Source organism: Lycium barbarum, chromosome 11 (assembly GCF_019175385.1).
Source record: "Lycium barbarum isolate Lr01 chromosome 11, ASM1917538v2, whole genome shotgun sequence".
NCBI lineage: Eukaryota > Viridiplantae > Streptophyta > Magnoliopsida > Solanales > Solanaceae > Lycium > Lycium barbarum.
The window spans coordinates 5,518,234-5,527,835 of NC_083347.1; the positions used below are offsets into that span (position 1 = coordinate 5,518,234).

Here is a 9,602-nt window from a genome sequence, read left to right on the forward strand (position 1 = left end):
ACCACATGTGGTCTTTGCATCAGTGTCTTGATGTAAGAATTTTACAATTGTAGCTAGGTTGTTTTTTAAATTCCATTCTCTTATTAATAATATAACGCTTCAATTGACAAAGAACTTTGTCCAAGCTTTCAGCAAAAAGAGCTTGACAGTTGACGGTTCTATCTCACCCCAAGTAGCAGTAAGTTGAGGCTCTTCATCAATACTTTCGTTGTCACTTTTTGCATCCGATGTCTCTTGAAATTTCTATTTGCATGACATTAATGATGATTACCATAAATATTTTAATATTATATTCTTATACATAATATATTTTTTACAAAATGTTATCGGGCAATATTTGAGTATGATTGTTATAAAGAGGTAATTTTACAAAATATGTACCGCTATAATGAATTTCATTATTGTTACGAGTAAAATGTTATTATAGAGAAGTAAAATATAACATGAAAAATCGGTTCGAAAAAATCAAGCCGTTATAGTGAAATGTTGTTATAACGAATAACAGTTATAGAGATGTTTTACTATACCTTCGTATGATTATATAAGCACACAGATTTAATTCAAAAAGTTAAGAAATCAATATATAAAGTCATAGACGATTCTAAGAAATTCCTATATTTTCTATTCACAAACCAACACAGAAATGTTCATTTTCAGCTGTAAAAGCCAAGTTGGCACCTCGATTCCATCTCCATTACTTTTGTTTGAGAGCATGTAATGCACCTCAAGTTCATCTACAATTCCTTCGTTACTTTTCTAAAATTACAAAATTCATGAGATCCAACTGGTCAAAATATTCTCAGCCAAAAAATTTCACGAAGTGTATATAAATAATATTTCAAACCAAATTACATAGAAGCAGTAACTTTGCAGCCCAAGGGATCAAGCAGATTAGTTGCGGTAAGAGATGTTACGACCCTTATTTGAAACGTTGATCCCTTCCACTGCTGTCAAGAACGACCAATTGATCAATAACAATAAACGTTGATCCCTTATTTAATGTAGAGATTCTCCTTTTTGGCTGATGAGTGGAGAAATAAGTCAAAAACTCCTTTTGTAGCCGCTTGTGCAAAATGCAGCTCCCCGTCTAAACACTCTGCCATTCACAAATATAGGAGATCTCAAACTTCTATATCTTTTGCTACTCTTTCTCTTTTCTGCTTTTTGTTCCTTCTCTTTCTCTCGTTTTGCATTTTCAGTTTCTGAGCTTTACGACTTTCTGCTTTCTCCTCAAAGCCATCATCCATCATCTTCATTGATGCGACACGCTTCGCCTTGTAAACCTTCAAATGGAAAAAATATTCATGTGAAGCTAAAAGAATTTCAATCACCTTTCAGATTGGAGGGGGACATTCAGAGGAATCTAAAACTGGTCCGACAAAATTCATTTTACGGAAAATGACTTATTTTCTGCAAATATTTTCCTGAAAAATGTTTTTAGGTGTTTGGTTGAAGAGTGGAGAACATTTTCTTAACGGAAATATCAATTAAATTATTAATAATATAAGCAAACGGGATATTGGTCTGATGAAACTTTTGAATATTAACGATTGACAATATTGTCTAAGTGTTGGTTAAGGCAATGATTCACCTAAGAGTTATCTAAGACAATGACTTTCACCTGAAGTGAGAGAAGTCATTTTCCCAGAAATATCAAAATATAAGAAATAACTAGACTTCTGAAAAATATTTTCTGCCATACCAAACACACCCTTTAAGCCTGCGGGTACTCATTGCATCAAGATATTCGCAATTCGGGTATTCAAAAATATTTTCTGCCATACGAAACACACCCTTTAAGCCTGTTGGATATTGCATAAAAGTACTCAATACAGGTAATTTTAAGGTATTGGCAAGTGATGATAAATCCTTTCCTCAAATAAACTTAATTAAAATTGACCAGACATTTCAAAAAAAGGGGGGGGATAAGAAGGGGGCTGTCTTACATTTGTGATATCTTCAAGCACTTCATTCTCTTTACATTCAAATTTCTCCAATTGCTTCCCAAGCACGGCTTCTATTTCATGAATGAGATCCACATCATTCTGCAACAAATAATCTTTAAACTAAGCAAAGTTGAAGAAAGGAAATTAACAAGCTTTAAGTCCTAGAAGTTCCTGATCAGTCCTAAGACAAAGAAAAACATACATAAAAATGCAGCAAACATCACCTATTGTCATACCCCTTTTCCACGATATGAGTAAGTAAGCTTGAGAAAAATAAAAGGAAAGTGGAACGACTCGAGTCAGAGAAAGCAGCACTAATACTGAATCACACTATTAGTAACACATCCTTTACTGAAGGTCTGTCACTTCAATTTCTTCATTTAATGCAACCAATATGGGATTCGTTCTCTCAAACAAGATATTGAGAGGCCAGGGGAATTTGCATAGATTTCACAGAAGAATAAGTCCTCAGAAGCTCATAGCCTCATAGGAGAGCCAAAGCATGCAAAGAGCTAAAAGACAATGATGAAGGCTATTGGAAATATGATGAAAATAGGAAGCTCGCGGACACTCTAAAATGGAGGAGCAGTTTATTCATCTGGAGGATGTTCATGGCAAGCCCAGGCAACAACATAAAAAAATGCGAAGAAGAGAATAAAAGGCTGGTATTGGCTTTAGATGGTGCTAATTCAAATAAGATGGATCAAGAGCAACGATTCATTCTCTCAAACAAGAAATTGGATCTAGTATCGCTCTCTAACCAAGTCCCCCATAGTAAACCCCTCTCTCATAGGATTTACCATGCTACAGCCAAACCCCACTTAACAGTTTAAAACTCACACATGTAGGTGCAGCAAAAAGATTCCTTGAAGAACCCACATACATTTACATTATCAAGAAGAAAAAAAAACCATATACCTCTGACTTTTTGGGGGATATTCCTTGACTTTTAAAAAAAAAAAAAAAAAAGAACTTCGCCATAAAGTTTCATTGCTTGTCATATTTTAAATTTTACGATAAGGTATTGCTCTTGATATACATAATGCAACAATCAAGGCAGGTAATTGGTGTGCAATTTCATGAACCATGGACCAAGTAAATGCCTTCTCCAATGGAACTTTTACCAGTCAAATAAACAGGCAGGACAGAAATCCCTTGTAGGTATAAAACAAACAGAGTATGAGATAAAAACGTTGTAGAAGGATACAAGCTCCAAGTCTGAGTAACTTTGGAGTAGAAAGGAGTTATGGATTAAAGTATTGTCAAAAGGGTTATGATCGCTTGTCTTCCTATCATTCAGGTTTTGGAAACAATGGAACTTCCAAGATAAGAATTGTTTAACCAATGATAACGAGTAGGATAAGGATGGATTTCTTACACCTAGTGCTTAAATTGCAAACTTAAAACAAATCTACAGACTTCTCACCTGAGTAACAAAGCTGACAGCAAGTCCACCTCGTCCAGCTCTTGCAGTACGTCCAACACGATGAAAATAATCCTGTGGATACCTGCAGCAAACAATCGCTACATTTACCACACTAAAATATTTTTAATTAACTTGTAATGGAACATCCAATCATATTCACACCTTGGAATGTCATAATTTATCACCAGATCAACCGTTGGAATGTCTAAACCACGACTGGCAACATCAGTAGCGACCAATATTGGGACCTACCCAGATTTGAATTTATGAAGTGCAGAAAGCCTCAGTGACTGGGACTTGTATGAATGCAATGCGGCAGCATTGATTTCGAGTTCTTCCAACAACAATCCCAAAAGCTGACAGCTCCTAGTCAAAGTAGTAAAATATAACTGTAAATGTCCTCACAGGGTGCTCCTTTTTTAGGATTAATAAGGTAAGCACCATTGGGTACTCTAACCTCTACAGATCATGATACTTGTTGAAAACAACTTTACATGCCTTGTGTTGCACATACTCACTTATTGGAATTAATGGTATAAGAGAACCATCCAGGTTAGTGAATAGATACTAGAAATGTGATAAAATCTTTTTTGTTTCATCTATAGTTTGGTGTAACAGTTGGTCTTGGTAGATCAGAGTAGTTGAGTGTCACACTGATCGGAATGCTATTAGTGAAAGGTTTACTGGATTTTTCATTTACTAAGAAATTTAAACTATTAGATACTTGAGAGGGTAGATAAATTACTTTTCCGATACGCCTCCTTATGTGTGACCAAATTCATTTTTCATGAGAACCTTATAATTATAATTAGCAACAAGAATCAAACACAAGAGTCTATTGTATGGAAAACTTCTTTCTATATCCGCCGTTGTTTAAACTATTGCATGACTACAGAATAGAAATTTAATTAGTAAAATGATTCTATAGGGTTTCAGAAAGGATTTTACCTGCAGGTGGAAACAAAAATGATTGCAGAGCGAACGCCTATATCTTTGATCTTGGATAAAATGTATTGCAGATAGACATCCTTCACATTTTTGGGAATAAAAATGTATTGCTGCTTGAGTGATTCTACAGTCTTGAATCCCTCATATGCCTCATAGAAATATGTCTTGTTTGCGGAAAGCTCAAGTAGCGTCTGTAGGTTGCTAGTCATTGTTGCAGAAAATAGAAGAGTTTGTCGATTTTTCGGCAAGCACTGAAAGATTGCTCTTAACTCCTCTTCAAACCCTACGTCTAGAACTCTATCTGCTTCATCCAAGACAAGGAACTGAAAGGCAACATACAGATAAGAGTTCACAATTGGAGAGGATCCATTCTGTGCATTTTCAAATATTATACAAAATGTATAGTACAGGAGCCAAGCAGGAACATAGGACTACAAGTAAATAAAGGATGAAATTTCACCCTTCAGGACAAGATCCCAATCATAAAAACAGAAAAAAAAGGTATATGCCTGCTTAGGCAAATAATTGTTGCTCTGTGGTCTCCGTGGAAAATGAAATGTCTAAAACTTCATTTGTGTTACATCCTGTATTTTTGTACGTTGGATTATTCGTAAGTTAACTGACGTAGGTTCAAGGACAAGATTAAATTCGAGGTTATAAGTATTGATGTAATTCTGAACAAGTGATAAGAAAGTGTGTGAAGGATAATTCCTTACTTAAGTGAGTTGAGATCAGAAAATTAATTGTGTGGGTAAGTAATTAAAGGTTGGATTGTAGTGGAAAGGAAAAAGGAATTAATTAAAGATTAAGTGGATAACTATTATATTTAACATGGACACGTGGGTCCATGTCAAGTAAGAATTAGATGACTAATGCCATGTATAAAATCTGTTGGCATAGCTTTTGGGATGAGATTATGTGTATTAAAATGTGTAGTGGCATCTTATGATAGTGGGTGGCCAAATAAAACTTACCTGTAAAACACAAGGGGAAAAGAAACGTGTGACTAATAATGTATGAGTTGGTGGTGGCATTATAGATTAATTAGCATGTGGTTCCCACAGTCCACTAAATGAAAACATATCCATCTTTTGGTGTATAATTCATCATTCTGTTGGATAGTGAAAGACAAAAGGGATTAACTAGATTATTAGTGGACAAATCCATGAATTTCCACGTGGCACGTTTATGCAAGGGGAAGAAATGACTCTTTTATATACAATTTGGTGGCTGTGTGTTGCAATTATATTAAGTGCTAAATTGGCCCACTTTCCATTTATATAAAGTAAAAGAAAATATGACTCATTGACATGTATAAGTGGAAGCATTCGGATGAGTTTCCAAGGTAATAACACATGGAAAAGGTAGTTGGGCCCCACGGTGAAGGAATGATGAAAGGAGTTAAGTTTTCATTTCATTCAAATCCAAAACAAGAAAACGTGTACAATATTTGTGCAATGTTGCTACATGACTTGTTCTAATTATATACGACTAAAGGATATTTTAACAAAGAAATTAATTAAAGTGGTTAGGTAGATAAGTGCTTAGGTGAATGAGGTTTTACGTGGCTGCATGTGAGGAAACAATATGATTATCATCCTACATCTATTATTTAAGAGCATGCAAGGGTGAAGTGGCACATTTTTGGAAGTGTGGGATAAGGGGTGGTCCCCATAATTTACAAAGGAAATTATATACTACTCTTTTCATAAATCATTCTTCAATTGTGAGAAAGACTTCAGATTCTATATTTTCTTGAAAGGATAGGAACGTAGAATTTTTTTAAAGAAAGAGATCAAGTCTTTTAGCTGAACCACAGAGGAAAAGTACAAGGAACAACATAGAGATTATACCCACGTCGATAATCTCCGGGTAATAGTAAATCAGTGATTTCTTCAAGTGAAATAAGAAGGAAGAAGAGGAGTTCTTGGCAAATAAGGTAAGGATTCTCCTCTACTAGATATATTTAAAGTTCTTCCAGTTCATAGCTAAATTGTGGAATGAGAAATACGAACTAATAATGGGAAATCCTATATGATATTGTTGGTGCTGTTTTGTTTGTGCGTAATAGTTATATCAACTTAACTATGGTGAATTAGATGAATTATTGTTGGAATTAAGATTGGTATTATTATTGTTGGAATTAGGATTGGTATTATTATTGTTGGATTCGTTGTAGTTGTTGTTATTGTTATACTATGGATATACGGAAATAAAGAAGTGTATACAAGTATTGACATCCGAATGAATATTGAGCTGTTTTGGAAGTAATTTAAGAATGAATTTAATTCTAGTTTGATATGAAATTGTTGGTATTGTTGTTGTCGGTATTTTTATTGATGTTTGGCTAAGTTGGAATTTCGAGGATTGTTAAGTTTACAGGGAAAATGCTGCCCGAATTTTGTTAAGTTTCATTCGTACTTGGATTGGTTAGTAAGTGATGTGGATAATCTAACTGACACCTATGTTATCTTAATTTTAGACCCGCGAGCTCGAGAAGTAGATATTGGACATTAGATAGAGTTCAAGGTATGTGAGGCTAGTCCTTTCTTTCTATGGCATGAATCTTATAGCTTGACTTTCTTTTTATCCATGAGTTTCCTTAAGAAATATGAGTCTATGTCCCTAATTAGCCACACAAGGTAATGAGTAAAGTATAGAAATCCCAATACTCATGTTGTGATGATCCTATGATGTTAATGATGTTATTTATTGCTTACACTCACCTTATATGCTAATTCCTTCAAGGTGAGGCAGGATGTCAATGAATGTTCCATAATGACGTCGGAAGCTACCGACCTTACGTCATTCCGATATAGTTATGGCTTTTGATTGGGCTCTTATGCATGCTTTATATATATGTATGTATTTTCTCACACCGCGCCGCGCTATAGTCGGCCGGGCAGGCACGTAGATGTGCACACCACTATAGTGGGCAGCTTATACCCCGGACGCGGGAGGCCTGGACGCAGGCTATGATTATCACACCGCTCCTACATGGACGGGCAGCTTATACATTATCACACCGTACCTATATGGACGGGCAGCTTATATATGTATAGATACATGACATGATAATGATTATGAGTAAGTCAGCATGCATTATTTCAGTTATACTTGATAGCCAGTACAGATTGCTCTTTCTTGATGCCTCCTTATCTCATTGATGCCTTCATATTTCATTGATATATTGTTACTGTTTATGCCTCTCATACTCAGTACAATATTCGTACTGACGTCCATTTTCTTCGGACGCTGTGTTCATGCCCACAGGTAGACAGGGAGGTGAGCTTGATCTAAATTCTTAGTAGCTGTCAGCTGATTGAGAGCACTCCATTGTTCGGAGGTGCTTATGGTTATTCTGTTGTGTATATCTATGTATATTTTGGGCATGACGGAGTCTTGTTCCGCCTATATGTATAGTACTTCAGTAGAGGCTCGTAGGTACGCAGTGTGGGTAGTATGGTCTCACAGTTTTTACGTATATGCATACTACTATTTTGATAGCCTAAGGGCTTATGTTTATAAAAGTACGATTTCTAGCATGAATTGTATATGAATTTGATAAAGAAGAGTATAATGAGTATAGTGAGCAGTACAATGAGCGGTGCTCGGTGGTTATCCCCGGGTGTCCGTCGCGGCCCCTAGTCGGGTCGTGACAATTTGTTAGAAAACTGTCTATCCTGGCACTTATGGAATAAGATACATAGATCTCAGAGGGATCATAGATGATCATTACACAAATTCAGAACATATTTTTTTACAAAATCTCCCCTGGTGCTATTTGCCTGTTCATTCTCAAAAAGTCTTATTTTTACCAACCTTTTGGATGAATCAAGGCACAAAAAATGTTAGCGTTTGACACTCTACTGGTACTTTTGTCTACCCACATCTCAAAATAATTCTCGAACATTACTTATCAAAGAGAAAAGAAGCTCCTTTTGAATTATTTTGGACAAACACAGCACTGGACAGTGCACTGATCTATCCAAATCTTCCAACATGCATTCTTATATGGAATCTCGTTAAAAATGTAAACTTTGGACCTTGTTCATTAGTTCTTCAGCTGCAATTTTTTGTTTCCTCTCAAAAAAAGTTTCTTTAACTACAATAATGGAATTCTAAGAAATCCTCAATTGGCCTCACATTATAGAATCTCAAAGCTGAGTTTACCAGAAATAAATTACTTTTTTTTTTAATTCCAACTTTCCACATGGACAAGATTATAGGATATTTTGGTACATTCGACATATCTTTAGTTTAAGACCAAAAAATTCAAAAGTTATTCTTTACTTTCTTAAACGCCGTGTCAAGTCTAAATCAGACAAACAAATTACGGGAAAACAATTACACGGGAACTGAAAGGAGGTGCCTTTACCTTAGTTCTTTTGAAGACAGGAAGAATATCAGGATTCTGTTCAATGAGAACCTTAATCCTTCCAGGAGTTGCTATCACCACATGTGGTCTTTGCATTAGTGTCTTAGTCTGGGTTATCATATCCATTCCTCCCACCACCACAGCACACCTCAAATTCAAGCAAGATCCCAACGCCCGAAACTGCTCAGCAAGCTGGAAAGCAAGCTCCCTAGTAGGCGTTACCACCAAACACGAAACCCCATAGGGATCTTCAGCTAAATGATGCAGTATCGGCAATGCAAATGCCGCTGTTTTTTCGCTACCGGTCTGAGCCAAACCTAACATATCCTGCCCCGAGAGGATTCTAGGGATGCAGTGGTGCTGTACTAGAGTGGGCTTTTTCATGCCCAGTTCGTTACAGGTCTGGACGGCCCATTCGGCAAGGCCTAAGTCAGAGAAGGTAATATGACTAGGTGTGGGACTAGAGTTGGTCTCCTTGTCAAATTGCTTGGGGTTTTCAGCGATGGAGGTTCGAGCTTGGACGGGTTTTTTGGTGGTGGGTTTGGATTTATGGGAGAATAAGGGGAAGTTCTGATCCACTAGGACTTCTTCTTCGTATTCCATTGTATACAGAGCTCAATTAGAAACTGTTTATTGGTTTTTTTTTAAGAGCAATATTTAATAAAAGAGTGAAGTGAATATAGGAATGCTGAGAAGAGAAAAGACTTTATAAAGCGTGATGTTGGAACGAATTTTCAAGCTGCTCGCCAGGGGTGGAGCTAGCGTATGTCAGGGGTTTATCCGAACCCCCTCGGCGAAAAATTACAGTGTATTTTCAAAGTTAAAATTATCTTATTATGTATATATAATTGATGTTGAACCCCCTGACTTCTTCGTATATTTACCTTTTAGAATTTTTGAACCC

General features: G+C 36.1%; 1 pseudogene; it reads right to left on the reverse strand.

Moving 5' to 3' along the window:
* Positions 1-729: 729 nt before the first annotated feature.
* LOC132618965 (DEAD-box ATP-dependent RNA helicase 36-like) lies at positions 730-9,356 on the reverse strand (annotated as a pseudogene).
* Between the last annotated feature and the right edge of the window lie 246 nt (positions 9,357-9,602).